Consider the following 20,733-nt stretch of genomic DNA (forward strand, 5'->3'; position numbering starts at 1 on the left):
ATGCAGTCAGACATATTACGCATCTCTGCCCATGGACTGATAATACATTCTCACCTACTGTATGGAGAAACTGTAAAAAAAACGGAAGGGGATTAAACTCTAAACACCAATATATATAAAAGCATGTGTAATTTGAAGGAGATGGTGTGTAGGCATTTAATAGTTTGGTGAGCAGAGCTGGCTGTTTTGTATTGTAAAAACGTCACACTTTCTGTTCGCAAGAGTGGACAAGAGCCTTGTACTTATATAATGTGGTTTAAATGAAAAATCTGATGGAGTATGCCATCCAAGATGGATGTATTCCACCGTAAGATGAGGCACACTTGAGAAGGCAGCATGGAGGTTTTCTTAATCGTCTAATTTGTGCTGCTTCTTCCTTCCCTGCAGGCTGCGCAGCGGATTATCGAAACACATAATGCATAAGCACAATGGCAATCATGTGCTAGAATGCTTGATAGATACAGAACCCTGGGATGTAAATCACTCAGTTCATGATTGCTACTTTTCTGTTTTTGGACTCCCTGTGCTCTCCCAATGTCTCATTCTCTCCTTCTGCTGAATCACTTGCAACTCTGAAAGTCACTTTATCTAATATTTTATTTACTACCTTAATGGTAGCTCATGGAAAAAAAGGCATTCATTGGTGTTACATTTAGAAAATAAATGATGTAGCCTAGTTTATGTATGCTTATCAGTTTGATTAAAATGGATCTTGCTGTTGTAAATAATGAGTTTTGGCATAATTTGTGTTGAATTTATCAGCACGCCGTTCTGTATAATAGTGTTTGATGTAGAATAAGGGTTTATAAGAGTTCATTCAAGACTTCACCTTTCATGGACAAGAGAACATAAATGTATGGGATACTATGGAAGGGACTGTTGTTTATTATTAAATATATATATATATATATATATATATATGACACAAAACTATAATTAGTTTTGAAGCAGAATAAACAGAAATATATTGAGTGCAAACTGAGGGCAGTCATGCCTTATGCCTGCATCATGCATTAGAACAGTATTATAACTTCACAGTTTTTCAGATACACCATACAGCTAAATGGACACAAGACCATCACAAACAAACTACCTTCCTCAAACTATTGCCACAAACCTGGAAGCACACAATTGTATAGAATGTCTTTGTATGCTCTAGCATTACAGTTTCCCTTCACTGGGGCTAAAAGGTCCAAACCTGTTCCAGCATGACAATGCCCCTGTGCACAAAGCGAGCTCCATGAAGACATGGTTTGAGAAGGTTGGAGTGGAAGAACTCGAGTGTCCTGCACAGAGCCCTGACCTCAACCCCACTGAACACCTTTGGGATGAACTGGAACAACGACTGCACCCCAGACCTCCTCACCAACATCAGCGCCTGATCTCACTAATGCTCTTGTAGCTGAATGAACACAAATCCCCACAGCCACTCTCCAAAACCTAGTGGAAAGCCTTTCCAGAAGAGTGGAGGCTATTATAGCAGAAAAGGCAGAATATCCATATTAATACACATGGTTTTGGAATGGGACATTCAACAAGCACATATGGGCATGATGGTCAGGTGTCACATACTTTTGGCCGTATAGTGTATTATGAGCAGGGCTGAAAACAAAGAACTTGTTTCATACTTTTTTGTGTAAAAAACTAATACATACAGAGTAGCAATATTTAGTGTAGAAACTACAGTACAAATTATATCTTTCAGTGTGGTTGCAGTTTGCTATAGTTGCAAAAGTCGACCTGGGTTACCAGTTGTCAAATTTTACTTTTAGTACAAGAGAATGTAAGTAGCCTAACTAAACTTAGCGAGAAGTGGTGCAAGAAGCCACCTCCAATACAGCATTGCTGTTAGGACCAAAACAAATTCGATATGTTATAGGGAAGCTTAAATAGATCTTCTGTATTACTGATTTTCCAGATTTGTGCTACAGGTTGTATGGATGAATACTAGCAGAGCAGAGGTTTCAGTGGAAAAGTGGGATTTCAAATGTATAGCATGCCGTGTTTTGATTTAACTACTTATACAAATGCAGGCCCTGAGGATTGTGGGTACTTATGCTACTTATGTATGGAAACAGTTCCTGCTGTGTTGTCAGGCTGTGGGGTGTTTCTCCTGGAATGGTAATGAGGAAAGGACGACATCTGTGGTGGCTGGAGCACTGGCATTACTTATGTAGTCAAAAATATCTTATGCTTCATTAACTTTGATGCATTACCAAACTTCCTACTTACCAGTTAAGGACATTTGGCACTGTTTTGATCGATCTAGTTTTGATAAGACCTGGCAGACTTTGGGGCTTTCTGGCATATATGAGGAGCTAGTCACGTTCCAATGATGCATTTCAATGATGAGCCGTTTGCTGTAGCAGCATTTTTTGCAGTTGCTGGCGTTTCAGTAGCTTCCAGAAGGTTATATAACCAAGAAGAGATAAGTAAATAGATAAATATAACCGATGATGCCTGAGGCTGTCCAGAGTATTTGTCTAGATTTGAGAAAATCAGTTTTGACACATTTTAATGATATGATTCAGTCTGTGGCTATTGGAAACTGAATTTAATATTCAGCTCCTCTTTTGATACTGACAGGCTAAGCTGTCACACTCAATAATGATACCTACCGCTTTTAAATATCTTACCAACCAGCTTCTTTTATACTGCATTTCAATGTACTTTTTGTTTACTATATTTTTGCTGCTATACAGTGCCATACTAATACAGAAAAACAGTTTATAGATAGATAGATAGATAGATAGATAGATGGATGAATGGATGGATGGATAGATCACTTTATTCATCCCAGAGGGAAATTTACATATTACAGCAGAGAGTTAGAAGGTATACTGTAAGTAATTTAACATTATAAATGAAATAAAATAAGAATAAATATATAAAAAACAATATAGTGTGTGAGTGTGATGTGGTAGTGCAGTGGGGTGTAAACCTTGTAGAGATAAGCAGCAGACTTGAGTGGAATTAAAGTGGCAGTGCAGTGCAAACAGTGTAAACGTTGTAAACAGTGATAAAATGAATATACAGTATTGTATAGAGTGAATATGAGAAAAGGAAAGAAAAAAGAAAAATGAATAGAAGTAAAGTGGCAGTGCATATTGGATATGAGTAGTGGATAGTAGTAAAGTAGTAAAGATAAGATTTATTGCAGCCTGACTACAAGTTGTGTTGTTTATGTATTGTGATACAAAATCTATTATAGTGTGTACTGTCTGTATACTGTCTATATGCTTTTTTTTTTTTTTACCGTTCCAATGTGTTTGAATATAATATATATTTTGTGTACATTATGTGCTTTTTTTTAAGTTCAAATGTACCTATATGAAAAACAAATAAAAATTAAAATAGTGTATTAAAATAAGGTTTTTATCAGACTTCTTGCAGAGAATCTGTGTTTTTATAATGACTCTGGTCATCTGATTAAAATATGCATTTAGTCTGGATATAATTCAATTGTGGAAAAAAAAAGTAAAGTATCATCTCTCTTTTCTCTGCTGTGTTTAAAAATAAAACACTTCCACGTAAGTGGGTCTCATATTTCAAAGCAATCATTATAGCATGTTCTCTGCGAAGTTACTTTGCTATCCCCAGTGATGTCGAATCAACAGCCAATTTGGTCATTTTTCAGGAGACACTATCCTTTAACACTGAGATTAGAACTTATAAGTGTCTGATCTAAAGACATGAAATTGCAGGTGCATACAGTGTTTGTAAATTTGCATTATTATGAGAAAATACTGCATCAAAAAGAGTGAACACACATCTATTGCCTTATAGTAGTACAAATAGAAGAGCAAAACCTTAGCATATCAGCTTACGTCTCTCAGTGCTGTCTACTGTGTGTTTATGTGCTCAGTAGTCTGATTAATATGCTTTATGGCTACAAGGCACCATTGTTTGTCTCACCTCTTGTGTGTTTCTATTAAGATTTTATCATAACTGGATCTGGATAAAGAATGTCCATGGCATGTAGTTAAGTTAATTTAATTTTTTTCTTACTATTTAAAAACATTGAGATCACGTAGCAGGTGCCATACTTTCAGAACATGAAACAATTATTGTGACAGGTCTAAAAGCTCTCATTATTATTATTTTTTTTTTCAAATAAGATAAACAGAAAATGATTGTAGAATTTTTTCTACAAGATTGACATTTATGTTGTTTAAAGCTAACCAGCTTTTAACCTTTGTGTCTCCGTATTAGAATCATATTTAGTAAAGCATAGTGTTTAATGTACACAATTAATTAGGCTCTGGGATTGCCACTCGGCAGGTTAGAGCTAGCTAATCTAATTCTTGGCAGCTATGATTTTGCATTTAATTGTGGAGTAATCATGAAAATAACTGATAGGTTATATCAAAGTGGAACACGGTTAATTACTCTGTATCATCAGCATGTCTTAATTAACGCTGCTGGATGTAAAGTTTTGGAATTTCACCCTCACTTGAAAAAAAAATGCCATTCAAGCTGCTTGTGGAAGAACACTTTGTGCATTTTTTCTGATTCATCTCATATGTCAAGTAATATACATTCAATAAGAATTCAGGGCTGAACCCCAAAACACATTTTTCACACTAAGTAGGTTGCCTAACTAGTATTGACTCCATAGCTAATAGTATTAACATGCTATTTATTAGAGTAGATGATGATGCTGATGCTGATGCTGATACTGAGCCACAGGGTCTCAACTCTGTCCTGTCCTTTCTCTGCTCTAACACACACTTCAACTCAGAAAGGGCTGTTAATTAGCTGATTAGTTGAATCAGGTATGTGAGGTGCAGCGAAATCACTTCAGTGTGCAAGACAGGGGGTGGAATAAAATCAAACTTGCCTGATATAACTGAGTTAAAGTACAGAGAAACAGTAAACCAGCACTGTGAGTCTCTTGCTGATGAACATCAGCACACTAGTTAGAACAGTAGAAAAACAGAGATCTGCAGATAAAAGACACACAAATGGTGAACAAAAGCCTCAATCTGCTTACTCACACCTAAAAAAAGAATTTTAAATTCATTAACTAATGAATGAGCGATGTTATCCATAGCCCCTGGTGCTTAAGAAGGGTGAATTAGAACGCTAGTGGTTTGACGAACCCTGGATAAGTCCCACGGATCATCTTGATACCTTATTGTGTGCAAGCACATGTATCCTGAGACTTTCCAAGAGATGAATTAAATAGCAATAAATACCACTGTCATATAGCCATCTTTCCCAGGAACCATCTCACCAGTTCAGCGCTGATTCAGAATGACAAGATGGGGTCCTCACAGTTGAGGTTGTATGGTTAAAAAGCCTCTTCACTGTTGCAAGGGGATCTGGGGAAATGCCTTTGAACTGGGGAATCACACGCCTCAAGCTTCCAGGAAAAGTCCGGGTTCTGGAGAAATGACTTGAGGAGTTAAATTTAGGATTCAGGATGGAACATTGCAGGTTGTGCAATCCCAAGCTATGGAACAGAGGACAAGCTCTTTCCTCTTGCACAGCTTTGTGATAGGTCATGGGAGTATGCCAGTTCAGTCTACACGTCTTTTGTGGATTTAGTCTATCTATTTGTCTGTGTTCTGTAATTGTAAGAATCTATGATCTATGATTGTGTGCCTCGACACTTGTTGTGGGAGGTACTGCAGGACTACGGGGTCTATCTGTAGTATCTGGGTCACTATTTTGTACAGTTCACCCTGTGTATGAGTTGTGTCCACATTCTTGCTGTTAATTTAAAACAATATAAGGTGGGTGTCAGAATCTGTCAAGGGTGTGTCATGTCTTCACTATTTTGGGGTTGTGGTTTTCACGTACAGGATATCAAGATGCAGCCAAGGAGAGGGTTGTGCAGCCTAGTGGTAACACCTCTGTTATTTTGGAGATGATGTTGTTCTCTTGGCACCAAACAAACCTCTGACATGCACTGAAACATTTTGCTGCTGAGTATGAAGTGGCTGGGATGAAATTCAGCACCTCCATATCTGAGGCCGTGATTCTCTAGGAAAGAGATGGATGCTCCCTTAAGATGGTTTTCTCAATGAAAAACAAAGGTGTTTTTTTTTCCTGAGTCTACACTGGGTTTGCCATTTACAACCTTAGCATTTCATCCAATTTTTCTGTTATTCAAGTTGAGAAAGCCACATAAAGGACAAAGCATAACACTAAGAAACGTATATATGATGGAAGGGAACCTAGGAATACTCCCACAATGCATCTGGCCAGAGAAAGAGAGAGACTATAAAAAAAATGACAGAAAATGTTTAAAAAAAAAAACAGATTTTCTAATCAGCTGCTATACTAAATAATTACATATTCATTGCTACACGTCTAGTTTTGCCTCTACAGCTGTTCAGAGGAGTGTTTTTTTTTTTTTTTTAATCTACCCCTAATCAAGAAGTGATTTCAATTTCAGGCACATAAATTCTCTCCATTTTCATTTTTCTCTCCATTTTTGGTTAAGGCAAGTGCAAAGAGGTCTCTCTTGTCCTGGGCTAGGGAAGTACCACACCTTATTCATACACTCATGCCCTGCAACGTGATACTGATTGGCATGTCATTGAAAGAAAAAAAAAAATAGCTACTTTGCGTCACAGTACTTCATAAACTGCAATAAACATGACTCACAACTATGCACATGAGGTACTGTTAAGAGTTATTAAAATCAACATTGTCAAAATGGGTTTTTAAGAAGTTTCATAAAGACACTTTTAAAGTCCCAATGACATACACTGAGAGCTACGATTTGATTTTGAATGTTGCTTATTGTGGCTCATGGCTAAACCTTTATGTTTATTTATGTACAGTGTTAGGGCAAAACTTTACTTTTAGCAAAGCTTAGCAGTCGAGAGATTATGCTGGACCAATGTTAGGCAGAGGGTAGTGGTAGTACAATTTGCCAGATGGTCCTGAACAGGACTCAACATCTGGGTACTACAACTGGAAAATGTGTCTATGCTACAATATTACCTCACGTAGAATCCACAAAGGTGTAAGTATATGTTGTGAAAGGCTGAAGTCATTTGAGGATTAGTAATCATTTAGGTAACTAAACAAGTAATTTCTCTCTGGGCAATATCAGCACACAGCGTACTGCAACTTTATGAGCTGCAAAACTGCTAAAGCTGCACAGTGGTCATCTGGCACTTCAGTGTTGTGTGGGTGTTCCTGGCAGGGGGCCCAGATTACCATTGACATCCTCCAGCAGTGGTTGCAAAGTGTCCATGTGGTCTTTGAAAGGAGAAAAAGAAGAAAATAGAACGGCAAGGCCAATTCTGATCTATTGTCTCCTATTTATCGTTTGATCTCAAACTCAAATATCTACAGAGTATCGCAAAAACAAAAGAATTGGCCTTGCCGTTCCAATACTTTCGGAGGGGACTGTATATGACAGTGCCTAACAAGCTCCTCATATTTATCTATCTTGGCTGTTATCATAATGCTTTTGCTTCTCAGATTTCTTGCAAGAAGCGAGTGTTTTTTGGCCCATTGCTCACAAAATTCAACTCTGTGCCGTATGTATATAGATGAGCAGGGCATATTGCAACATCGGGAGGAGACCGTATATTACACGCTTTGTGGAGTAGTTTGGATAGGCAAGCTAGGAACATCTTTTTTTCTTTGATATTGGTACTCATGTTGTCATTGTCATTGTATCATTTGTGTTATGTTTCTTAAAGGACATAATGTGCTTTTGCAAGATCCAAAAAACATTTATTCTGAGGTTGAGTGCATGTTGTGAAGCTTAACACATAGTAAATGTGCAGATAACTCCTCCAGTCCTCCTGCTAGTGGCCCTAGGCCTGTGCCAGCATTCAGCACTACTGCATTATTGTGTTTCTATGTTCTGGGACCTTTTCCCTCCCTGTCCAGTTTTCTTGTACCTCATGTTTTACAAATGAAGCACTGCTCAACACTCAGCAATCAATTTATATGGAGCTTTTGGGCCTTAGTTTACATTTGTCACATCAGGGAATACTACAGATCTCAGGAAGTCAGATAGCCTGAATCATAAACTTTCTGAAATGATTTTCATGCTTATTGGAGGTTTAAGGGAAATGGGTAAATAACAAAATATCTTATTTATATTTTTAGGTTTCAATACCAAAATGGCCAAAGTAAAGCCATATAACCATGTAGACTATCTTGGTATTCTCCCAAAAAGTACTTCAGAAAACTGATGCCATTTGTTGTCTTTTAGAGACGATACAATTTTAACATGTCTCAGATATGAGCAAGAGAAGGAAACCTGACTGACCATTGGCACACTAGTTTATTAGATGGCTGGGAATGAGTAAAAAACTGTATGACTGGTATTGCAAACTGCATACTGTGTCATATGTCACGTTGTTGTGTTGAAATGTCTCTGCATGTGTGGCAATGAGCACAAAAAGGCTTCCAGGTGATTCTCACCATGCTTGGTGGTCAAGAGGCATTAACTAGAATGTAAGAGAATGCAATCTTTGGCATTTCTTGCTTTCAGTCAAATACTACAAATTGGACCACTTTGTAAAAAAAAAATCCTCTGTCTCATTAGTATGTGGCATCATTAGTCTGTACACTGCATCTGCTTGAGCAGCAGGGTTAAATAAAATTACATTCTTAAGATTTCTTTTATATCTAATATAGTAATAGTACAATTTAATACATGTGTTCACAACTGTAGGTATAGAATAAGTGAAGTTAATGTGCTAAAACATATAGCACATTAACTTCACTTAAGAGTAGAGAATATAGATACACAGATCTGTCTAAATGACACATACCAAGAAAGAACAGAAATATTGATTGACATGTTCTTGTCTGATTTACCAGCGTTTGAAATGCATAGGCACAACTCATCAAATATACCCAGTTAACCACTAGCTGGCTATCATAAGGTAGAGACCTAAAATAGTTTAAAAGCTGGGTAACAATACAAATTCCACACCAAGGATAAATCAGATGATTGTCATTCAGTAGCTTTCCACCAAATCAGATAACAAATAAATGCCTTACCTGTTCCAAAAATTAAACAAAGCAAATGCTCTATCATGCCTGAGTCTATTTTGCTTTCTGTAGTATAATATAAGACTATTTCACTCTCTCAATTCATTTGGTTTGTTTACATTCATGTTCTGACTCCTTCTCTCTTCTGATTGGCTGCTGACTCTGCCTGTCACCATGTAGTCATGTAGTCTTCTTTCGTGCCTGACATTAGATGGGTATGATGACATTTAGTGCATGCATATAAATTTCCAGCCAATTCTGACCTCATACCCCTGACTCAGAGCTGACTGTTAATTACTCAAGGATTAAATTATTTAGAAACATCCATCATGTTACGCAGTACTATTTGTTCCCTGAACAGGTATGTTGTTTTTTTTTTTCATCTTAACAAAAATTCTATGTATTAAAGCTTTAATAAAAACATTTAGGTATCCATGGTTGGTTTCAAATGTGAGATTTTTTTGTACGTGAATGTTTCCTCTTCTGTTTCTTTGTAGCAGAATGATTTCTGTGTAAGCACTTAAAATCTTAAAATCTAAAATCTTCTAGTCGTACAGTGCATACATGAAAAAGCCTGGTGAATAGTTGTTCCAGCCAGTGGGTGATGCTTGACATTTACCACTGATATTAATGCGTGGCCTATATTATGCAAGCATTATCCTGCTGCTAGAGTGCCACACCTGACAGCAGAATCTCTTCAGGCTCAAATTTGTTTAATGTTCATGTTGTTTTTACGGTGTCTTGTGTTTCAGGCCCAGATCTACACTGAAAGCTGTGCAGATGGGAGTTAACAGCGCACAGTTGTGTCTGACCTCTGTCAGGGAAGCTAAGCCTATTGCAAGGTCATTCTAGACTATGTTTACTTTTAACCTCCCCAAGCCATTTGCAAGAAAACGGACACATGTGCCACAGCAAATTAACTTCTGAAAAAGAACTGGTGCAATCTTCATGTTATCACCAGGAGAGATCTGAAAAGCATTCTGCACTGACAGTGGGAAAAGGTGCAGCTGGGAACGTGTGGCTCCCTCTGGTTCGACACTAAAGAAGGAAAACAAGGTGAACCCGTGCCAGCTGCCCTGATGCTGTTCAAACAGCAGCAGCATATGCATTCCCTGCACCAGCTAGTGAGTCACATTTTTTCAATTGACTCTGCTCACCACAAATCGCTCATGTGTCAAAAGGCTCACTGGCTTGGCCTCCCAGGAGATTTCGGACAGGTGGCGTTCGATCAAAACCAGGCAAGCACGGTACTACACAGGCACAATGATGAGACCAGCAGCTAAAAATCTGTCATAGTTAGAAGGTGACATCGAGTTAACACAAAGGTCAGCAGGCTCATCGCTAACCTGCTGATGAGCATCCACATCAGGTCAATATTTTCTGGAGCATGTCTGCAAAGCCAGGCATTACCAGACTCAGACTTTGACACTGTTTGTGTAATGACGGGCACTATTACTCATGTGTCATTGTTCAAATTCACAGCTGGCGATTAGAATATCACTGTCAGTAGAAAACAAAGGCGGTGATATATTCCCATTATTTCTACATCACGCAAACAGCTTAACTTGATGTGCTGCCAGTGCTGCTTTGTCCTTAATGAGGCAAATAAACCCCTGTGGTTAACTCTTGCCAATCTGAAATATTGGTCCACATTAGTAAAACAGTGCTATTGAATGAATTTATGGTTTTTAAATGAATTTAAAAAACGAAACTATATTAAAGCTTTGTTCAAATTCTGAGCGTATCAAAACATTTAAACATGACCGACGTTCTTCTAGGAAATTATGACATTTGATTTAATTTCTTACCACTTTCAGAATACTCACTATTTCATTAAGTGTAATTATTAGTTATTAGTGATTAGCAATCAGTGATTAATGCTGATTACAGTCAGGAGCAAACCTGGGACCTATATGCAGACTTGTGTTTAAAAGAGCTTCAGTCTGAAATGGAGGAAATCCATTATCGGTCTTTGTTGACCATAAGATAAACATCTGTTACACACTACAACAGCTCTAAGTGCTTGTACCGCATGTAGCGGAGTGTTCAGTGTGGACGGCAGTCATGAAGTATGAATGAGTTCACTGCAACATGGACTGTGTGAGATTTAATTGGGAAGTGCTGAAAGGCTCTCTCAGGAGGCAGTCTTCAGACATGTCAGTAGGAAATGCTCTGCTGATTAGACTAGCTTGTGATCAGCATAAATAGGGCTCATCCTCATGAGCTCACTTTTCCACCTTAATGAAACTCTGTTCTCTGCTTTCAACTAAACCCTTTAGACTTTCTCAATGTCTTTGACCGTACATAGGTTGTTGCTCATCAGAGACCATAAGTTTGACTAGATCAGAGGTAAAACTCTGATCTTGTTGTTTTTTCTTCAGCTGAGCGTCAGAGAGAGTGAGGTTAATTAAAAGGTGAGCATCCTTTCTAAGAAGAAGACTTTTCAACTGTGGAAAATAGGCTCAAACACCAGCAGCTTTTCAGCATGTTTTTACCAGATTTGTATTAGACAGCTTAGTAGTGAAACTTATGTCTTATTTTTAAAAACTTCTTTTTTTAAGCATATGACTCACACTATTATGTACCAGCAACCATTTAATTACACCAGTGGGAAAGAAGTAAAAGAAGTACAAAATTCACAGAAAAGAACTACAATCTGAGTAATGCATGTTCTCCAGCTTTTTTTTTTTATTCCTGACTTAGGCATGCTTACCTATTGATTGGATTAATTTAACTGAACGTTTCAATACAGAGAATAGCAGTTTATATGGCTGGTTGTCGCAAAGGTAATTAGACTGTCTGTATTAGATGTAAAAACCTAAAGACAAAATTGTAAATACCGAGACAGCATTTAATGGTGTTTGTAATGAAAATCCCACTGGATTCGTTTTTAATCGGGTTGCGACTTAACAATCATTTACTTTCCATGCAAGTTCTATGCAACTTTCTATAAGTTCATGTATAGTGCTATGCAAAAGACAGAAACCAGCATTCACTACTTATTATTAATTATTTGATGGCAAACACCAAATGATGGGAAAATCTACAGTACCTTAATGAGCAGTTTTTACTGTTCAAGACCTTCATGTGATTTTCTGTTTAATACATTTTCACATCTTATTAAAGATCTTCAACAGTAAAAACAATATGAAATCTGTAAACATTTTATTTGTAATGTTGACCTGCATAAGGAAGTACTGCAAGGCTGTACCAGTGTTGTGTTCGGAGAGCAGACTCTTCTACACCAGTTGAAGGAATATCTTCAGGAAGAATGTGTTTTATCCCTACAGTACACGTTTCAGAGATTTGTCGAATCCATGCAAAGGTTTGTTGAAGCTGTTCTGGCAGCATGTGGTTGGCCCAACACCTTTCTTTGCACTACTTTGCACTACTTTACTTTATGTTGTTACACTCTGGTGATGAGTAAGCACATTGCTTACAAGAGAGGACTAGGTTCTAGCCACAGAAGCAGAAATCACTGCAATGTTTCAAAGCCTTGCTTTTGTACAAGGTCAGGTGCTTACGTGAATTTCTTTTTTGTCAGATATTAGCTTTAAAACACAGTTGTTGTATTAGGAATGAGTATGTTCAATGCACTCCATTCTCATCATGATTATACACAACTAGTGGTAGAAAAGTCCTAGAGAACCAGAGGAACAATAATGAAAAACAAACAGTTCTGTTTATCAGAATAATAGTTTTCCTGAAGTTGATCCAGATAGGTGTAATGTTCCATTTGCTGTCACTTCAATTAATTGCCCTTGTCAGCTGTCAGAAAAGCAAGAATGCTTGTCCAGTCGGCATTGTACGCAGTTGTGTTGTAATTTTCTGCCATCCTGTTGTAATGTTTATTGTTCCCTCACTTAATCCTGATTGAACAGGAATTACTGCTGCTTTATAGTTTTGGTTCTCAGTTATTTGTAGCACGTCATCCCTATAAATAATGATGTCTGAAATGCTGACACTGACATTTAATAATAAATAGCAAGAGAGGAGATCCCCAGCACCATAATGGAGAGCAATAATATAACTGTCACTCCCCAAGCTGAACGACTATTGAATATCCCTTAGAGTTTTTATGCAATCTTACATCTTCATCTTAGCATTAATATTTTTTGCATAGCTTTATTAAACATGTCACTTGTCATCTGCTTGACAAGTGACATGAGGCTTGACATTTTGTAATATTTGATCTATCCCTGAACATTTTCAATTAGAATGAAAGTCCAGTAAAGGCGGTGGAACAAAAAAGTTTTCTTTATATCCCCATTATTAATCTAAGTCTCATCCAGTATTGATAGAATGAAAAACCTGCATGAATTCCCCCTATAACTTTCTACCAAAGTGATGACACACCCTGCTTGTGTTAAAAAGATACCATTTTGGTTCTCCCTCTCTGGACTTAGCTTATCTTCCACATATCCTGTGGAAGTCTGACATTTTGGAGCCACAGACTTCTTAATATCTTCAAAATGTTTCTGTGCTAGTGTATGATCTTTAAAATTTCCACCCTCAAATGAGTTGGACAGCTGTCTTGTGATTAAATAAGTGTCCATTCATCAGACACATGGATCTAGACCAGCCTCATATCATGTCAAGTCGTTGACCAAGCCCTGAAAACATTGTCATCAGAGTTATTCTTATTTCACTATGACTGAAAAAGATCAAGATAAAGTGATGCAACTGCATACACTATACGGCCAAAAGTTTGTGCGATATGTGCTTGTTGAACATCCTGTTCCAGATTTAGTCCTGCCTTTGCTGTTATAATAAGCTCCACTCTTCTGGGAAGGCTTTCCACTAGATTTTGGAGTGTGGCTGTGGGGATTTGTGTCCATTCAGCTACAAGAGCATTAGTGAGATCAGGTGCTGATGTTACAGTAGGTGAGGAGGTCTGGGGTGCAGTCGGTGTTCCAGTTCAACCCAAAGGTGTTCAGTGGGGTTGAGATCAGGGTTCTGTGCAGGACACTCGAGTTCTTCCACTCCAACCTTCATACACCATGTCTTCATGGAGCTCGCTTTGTGCACAGGGGCTTTGTCATGCTGGAACAGGTTTGAGCCTCATAGTTCCAGTAAAGGAAAATTGTAATGCAAAGACATTCCATACAATTAGCCCACATATGGGTGTGATGGTCAGGTGTTCTCAAACTTGGCCATATAGTGTATCTATAAAGTGATGTAGACGTTTTCATTATACTTTCATCCAATTGAAAGTTGCATATGTGTAGTTTCATATGCAGAAGAGCTTACATGTTTGTGGAATATTGCAATTAATATCATAATAAGAGCAGTAGTGGCTCAGTGGTTAAGGTTCCGGGCTACTAATCAGGAGGTTCTGAGGTCGAATCCCAGCACCACCAAGCTGCCACTGCTGGGCCTTTGAGCAAACCCCTTAACCTTCAGTTAATATAGATTTTTGCAAACCCTAAACACTTCATAATATAATTGCACATTCCTAAAATTGTATCATTTACTTAAACCATATTAGGTAGGAAATGTATAGTACATGCCTATAGGATCAAATTATGTACATTTTTTTTGACCTGGCTCTTTTCAAGGCTGCACATGATGCAATCTCAGTGTCATCTACAGAAGGGTGTTCCTCAATGCTATGTATCTGCAGTGAGCCGAGTTATTTTCTTTAAATTCTATTTCATTTGCTTGCCTAGATGGAGGGGGCCTTGTTTGATTATGATCCAATGTCTTGTTCAGCTGCATCTGCTGCCTGATTTGAGAGGAATTTACAACAAAGTCTGTGTCCAGTTCCCTAATAATATTGCATTTCCACTGAAGGTGAAATCTTTTCAAAGTGAGGCGATGATAATTTTTCACAGGAATCGCTTCATTGTGCTTGGGCGATTTGCGAGCACTCTATTAGTCATGCACCAAATGGAGAGGAAAAAAAGGTTCCTAATGAGTCTGGTACCGCTTTCATCTTGCGCCCATGTTGCAGCAGCTATGACATATCTGTCTGCACTTACTCTCAGCCCCGACATGCCCTTTATACTCTGCTGGCCGTCTTTATTTTCAAAGAGCTGAGATGAGAGTGCCTATAACAGCCACTCTTAAATCAGTATGATGAAAAGACATGGAGCTGCCCACGACACCTATGGATTCTTCACAGTGAAATGGAGAGAGCTGTTTGTGCTAATACATTGATAAATTGGAAGCTGCACATAAGGCCTGGTACATATGGCCTGGTACATAGGGCCTGGTACCCTGTTATTAGAGAACTAATTAGAGTGCTGCAAAGTGAATTGCTCTAGAGAGATATAGTGTAATCTCTCTATTGAATTTAATTCTGTTTAGTATTTCTATTAATGGCAAAACATTCACAATAAACCTGTCAAGAATTTCCAATTAACTGATTATTGCTGTTTTTAAATACTTAATATTTTTGTTTGTTTTGTAGCGAATAGATAGTATAGAAGTTACTTTTTTATGAATGCCGTCAATGTCAAGGTTCCATGTGAAAGTTTTGTATTTTACTGTTAACCTCACTTTCCACTGCGAGGTTACATATAGATACGCTATATGGCCAAAAGTTTGTGGACACTTGACCATCACACCCATACTTGTGCCTTCCCCAAACAGTTACAACAAAGTTGGAAGGACACAGTTGTCTAGAAGGGCCCCAAACCTGTTTCAGCATGACAGTGCCCGTGAGTACAAAGTGAGGTCCATAAAGACATGATTTGCCAAGTTTGGTGTAGAAAAATGTGAGTTACTGCACAGAGTCCTGACTTCAACTCCACTGAACACCTTTGGGATCAACTGGAATGTAGACTTCACAGCAGGCCTCCTCTCCTGACCTCAGTAATCACAAACCTCCACGGCCATGCTCCAAAATCAAGTGGGAAGCCTTCTCAGAGGAGTGGAGACTGTTATAGCAGAACACGGGGGTGGATCCAGCTCTGAGCTGGGATGTTCAACAAGCACGTATGGGTGTGATGGTCAGGTGTCCACAATCTTTTGACCATATAGTGTACTCAAAACATAAATGTGTCCAGACCAGTGAGTCTAGAGGACTGATCTATTTAAGTCCTCTTTATTCATTTGAACCATATATTGCTGTTCTGCTCATCCTGTTTTTCTTTTCTGTTGTACATCATTATATATATCAACTTAATGAATCTTTTGTCGCCCCGAGATGATATATCTGTTAATTAAACCATTCCATTTAGTTAGCTTTTCACAGAATATTTGTCTGCGTTTTCACTATCATTTTCCTCTGCATTTTTTTCTTTCTTCAAAGGAATGAGTTATTTGAAGAAGCCCTCTTATTAATCTCATCTATCATGTGAGAATATCACATAAATATGTAATATCTTATTTGAGTTAACAACCATGAGAATGGGATCCAGAGACCAGAAAACTGGTGACTAGATAGCTCACTTACTGCGTTCCTAAGCCTTAGCGAAAGGAATGTGTGTGGGTAATGTGCGATTCAGTAGACTGGCCTGTTTAGGGAGCTGCTATGAAATGTCATGGAGGAGCGTCAACAGAGTGACAGCCTCCCTGGAGAAGAAGACTCAGTCCAGTCTGTCCACCAGCTATTTGACACATCCAGTCTGTCACAGGCTTCCTTCCACACGACAGTCCAAACTTTCTAGAGTACAGCTGGTCCTGTCGCACGCTTTCAAAACCTAATGTCTCTCTGTTCTATGTAGTCAATATGTACTTCTATGTATTTCTTCTTGCACTTGTCATTACACTGGAATTATAGTTTTCAGTAGCTTTGAATGACACTCTTGTTTTTTACTTGTCACACTCTTACACATTATGTATTACTGCATACAGAGCCAGTGTTTTGTATTTGTATTCACAATGTATACTTGCGACATGACAAAAGTTGACTCAGGGGTGTCAAACATACAGCGAGAACACAATGGGATCATGGCACGTTGCGCAAAAACTTCCATGGTTTTAATACTGCTCTTGCAGACACCAACTATAAAATACCGCCATTGAGAGTATAGTGAAAGAACCGAATGCAGGAGCAGTTTTAAGACGAATGTGGAAGTGTTTGTGTAATGAACCTATTGAAAGATTTGAAAAAAGAGCTAGGCTTTGTTATTCCACTAGGGGAAAAAGTAATAAAGTAATAAAGTTTGTTTCATTAGCAAGCTGAAAATGTGGTGCTGTAACCACGTCTCCTTCCAAAAGAACTAATTTAGGGATTTCAGTGTAATGAGATGAATACGTATTTAAGTATTTTATTTGTAAACTATATTGATTTTTCCCCCAATTCAGTATTACGGAATATTTTGTTTAGATGACATAGTCAAGGGGGTGAATATTATTGCATAATATAATATAATATAATTATGCAAGCCACTGTGTATATATGGTAGAAACCATAATTTGATTTTTTTTAAATTAATTGAGATCTATTCTTGTGTTTTGTAGGTGACATAGTACATTTAATCTATTTCTGCTTTCAGAATGTACCTTTCAGATAAATGCTGATAAAATAACACATTTAAGAGGAGTTCTTTTCTACTAAACAGATTTTTTTTTTTTTTTGGTCTGGCCCACTTGACTAAGACTAATTGGTTTGAGTGTAATGTGGCCCATTACCTAAAATGAGTTTGACACCCCTGACCTAACTGCTGATTATTGTACAGATTTTCTTAACTTAGCTAAAGATACCAGCATTTTCCAACAATCGCACATTCACACAGATACATTTATACCCTCTTTAGATCCCCTGATAAATTCAGTCTTCTGTTTCACAGCTCCTCCATCCCTACACCATCTCTACACCCAAAACATACAATTAGGACTTCTTGTACTGGGAACCTTGCTGTGCCCAAGATGTCTGAGTAGGTACGTCATGATGGCTGGGGTTACCAAATGTATATGCAGGAGGGCACCTGAGAATGGACGGATAAAGGTCTGGGGCGACTTCCGTGAATGAGTTTCATTCAGATGTATTATTTGCTGGGTGTCAATCAGATGATTGCAAAAACACAATTATGTTTGATATAATTTGTTTCTTGTTTCTGGAAACAGGCATGTACATCGGTAATTATTGTTGTTCTTCTTCTTTCAGTTCCCCCCGTTAGGGGTCGCCAAAGCAGATCATTGGTCCACATATTTGATTTGGCACAGTTTTTACTCCTTCTCCTATTTACTCGGGGAGTGCACTGTCATGTACTGCTCCCTGGCCCAGAACCTGGGCCGTGGCGGTGAGAGCACTGTGGCCTAACGACTATTCCTTCATGGACTACATGGGTAGTTACTGGAAACTTAAAAAAAAAAAAAAAAAAAAAAAAAAAACTTGAGCATGGAAATAACAGATATCCTACACTATCACTATTAACTATCAATTGTTGTTAGAAAAGTCATATACAAAATAATATGGAACCAATAGCTGTGACCAGAATTCTGTCATGTTTTGGTCAATATGTGTCTAATATAGTCTAGTACCTGACAAATATCTGTCTATAAGTAGTTGTTAACACATTTATAGCACAATCTGCAGCCCAATTTGCATTACACAAGTAAGAAACAAAATATTACAATATGACAAAACCTTTTTATTTCATTATTTGGTTATTGTCAATAAAATATTTTCATAGTTGCACCTTATTAATAAGTTTTGTAGTAGAATTTAACTTTATAATACAAGATATGAGTGCTGGTTTGCTGAAGAACCCAAGCTACTTAAAGGTTGAAATGTCAGATTATTATTTAATTAGTATTTTATAATGGAGTAATGGAGTTCCCATGGCTTGTTTTAAAGAGAAATCTGCATGAAGAAAACTCTCCTTCAACTGAGGTCATGTCAAATCAACATGACTTCTCATAGCATGAACAGTAAACAGAGTAGGATCTTTTACCTTTAAATTTCTTATACTGTATATTCAAGTGCTTGCTTTAGTTCAAACATACTAACATAATAACTTGTTAAATCTATAACATTGAATAGACAGTTAAAGCAGTAAATATGCATCACTCAACACAGTTAGCTGGTTAGATTGTTGGCAACAAAAGACAAAACAGGTGTTCATGTTTTTATCCCCACTTTGTAGCTTGAGAGGTGAGTGAAATGCAGCATAACATGCTCATAGTTCAAAGCCACCCCTGTTCATGTTTTAGATTAATAACCACAATAACCATTGTAATTTGCTTCATACATCCTTTCTCTGTGCTCTTGTCAGCTTGTGGGACTTTGGGAAATTTGGACTGCCAGAAATGATTATGGTGGTTTCATGCATTTCAGAGGGTCTTCAAGGGACGCAGGTAAGGGACATGTATGCAATATTAGATGTGGTGCAGTGAGTAGTTTAGGTGCATTACATGTATCCTTTTACATGGCACCTTTTGTATAAAACCCACCAATTTTTCAAGTGATCAAAAGTATTGAAACATGTGACTGATAGGCGTTTCTTGTTGCTCAGGTGTCCTCTGTTAGAATGACTGTTTAAACAATTAATAGCTCTGAATGTCTACTCTTGATTACCTTGAGACCTGGTTTTCACTCGTGAAGACTGCCTTTCCTGTTGAAACCTACATGAAGACCTGAAAGCTGTCAATGAGAGAAAAGCAAGCCATTTTGAAACTGAGAAAAGAGGGAAAATTGATCAGAGCCATTTCACAAGCATTAGGCTTAGCCAATACAACAATTTGGAATATCCTAAAAAGAAAAGATCTGCTCATGATCCAAAACACATAAGCTTATCAGTCAAGCACAGTGGAGGTAGTGTCATGGCTTGGGCTTGCAAGGCTTCTTCTGGAACGAGCTCACTAATCTTTATTGATGATGTAACGCATGATGGTAGCAGCAGAATGAATTCAGAAGTCTACAGAAACATTCTGTCTACCAATTTACAGAGAAATGCACCCAATCTAATTGGGAGGAACTTCATCATGCAGAAAGACAATGACCCAAAACACACTCCCAACAAAACAAAGGTCTTCCTCATGGGAAAAAGTGGAAGGTTTTAGACTGGCCAAGTCAATCCCCAGACCTTAACTCAACTGAGCAGCGTTTCACCTCCTGAAGAGGAGACTGAAGGAATAAACCCCTCAAACCAAACAACAACTGAAAAAAGCTGTGCTACAAGCCTGGAAAAGCAACACAAAAGAAGAATGCAACCATTGGGTGATGTCAGGTCTCCGGTTTGATTCAGTTACTGCAAGAAAGGGATAAGCAACCAAATATTACATGTTATTTACTTTAATTTAATTTATAAAGATTTTTTAAAGATATAAATATAAGGAAATGAAAGCTCATACTCATCTTTTGATCTCAACCCCAAATGTCTTCAGTGTATAGCAAAAATATAAGAATTAGCCTTGCTGTTCCAATACTTTCAGAGGGGACTGTATGTATTTAAAAATTATAACATTTCTCTATCAATCCCAAGAACAAACGGATACATGTAATGCACCTAAACTACTCACTGCACCACAGATACCCCATCTAATCCTGCATACATCTCCCTTACCTGCATCCCTGGAACACACTCTGAAATGCATGAAGCCACCATAATACTTTACGGCAGTCCAAATTTCTCAAAGTCCTACTAGCTGACAAGAACACAGAGAATGGACGTATGGCGCAAATTACAATGGTTTTTGTGGTTATTAATATAAAAACATGAACAAGGGTGTACAGTACATATGGAGGGGATTGTATCTTCTTCTAGAAAGTATACATTACATTAAGTATTAATTAAATTCCATAGAGTGCCCTGGAGCTAAGTCTAAATGAAACAAATTAAAAAAAAAAGAAGTTGTTTTTAAGTT

Source organism: Pangasianodon hypophthalmus, chromosome 23 (genome assembly GCF_027358585.1).
Source record: "Pangasianodon hypophthalmus isolate fPanHyp1 chromosome 23, fPanHyp1.pri, whole genome shotgun sequence".
NCBI classification, from domain to species: Eukaryota; Metazoa; Chordata; class Actinopteri; order Siluriformes; family Pangasiidae; genus Pangasianodon; species Pangasianodon hypophthalmus.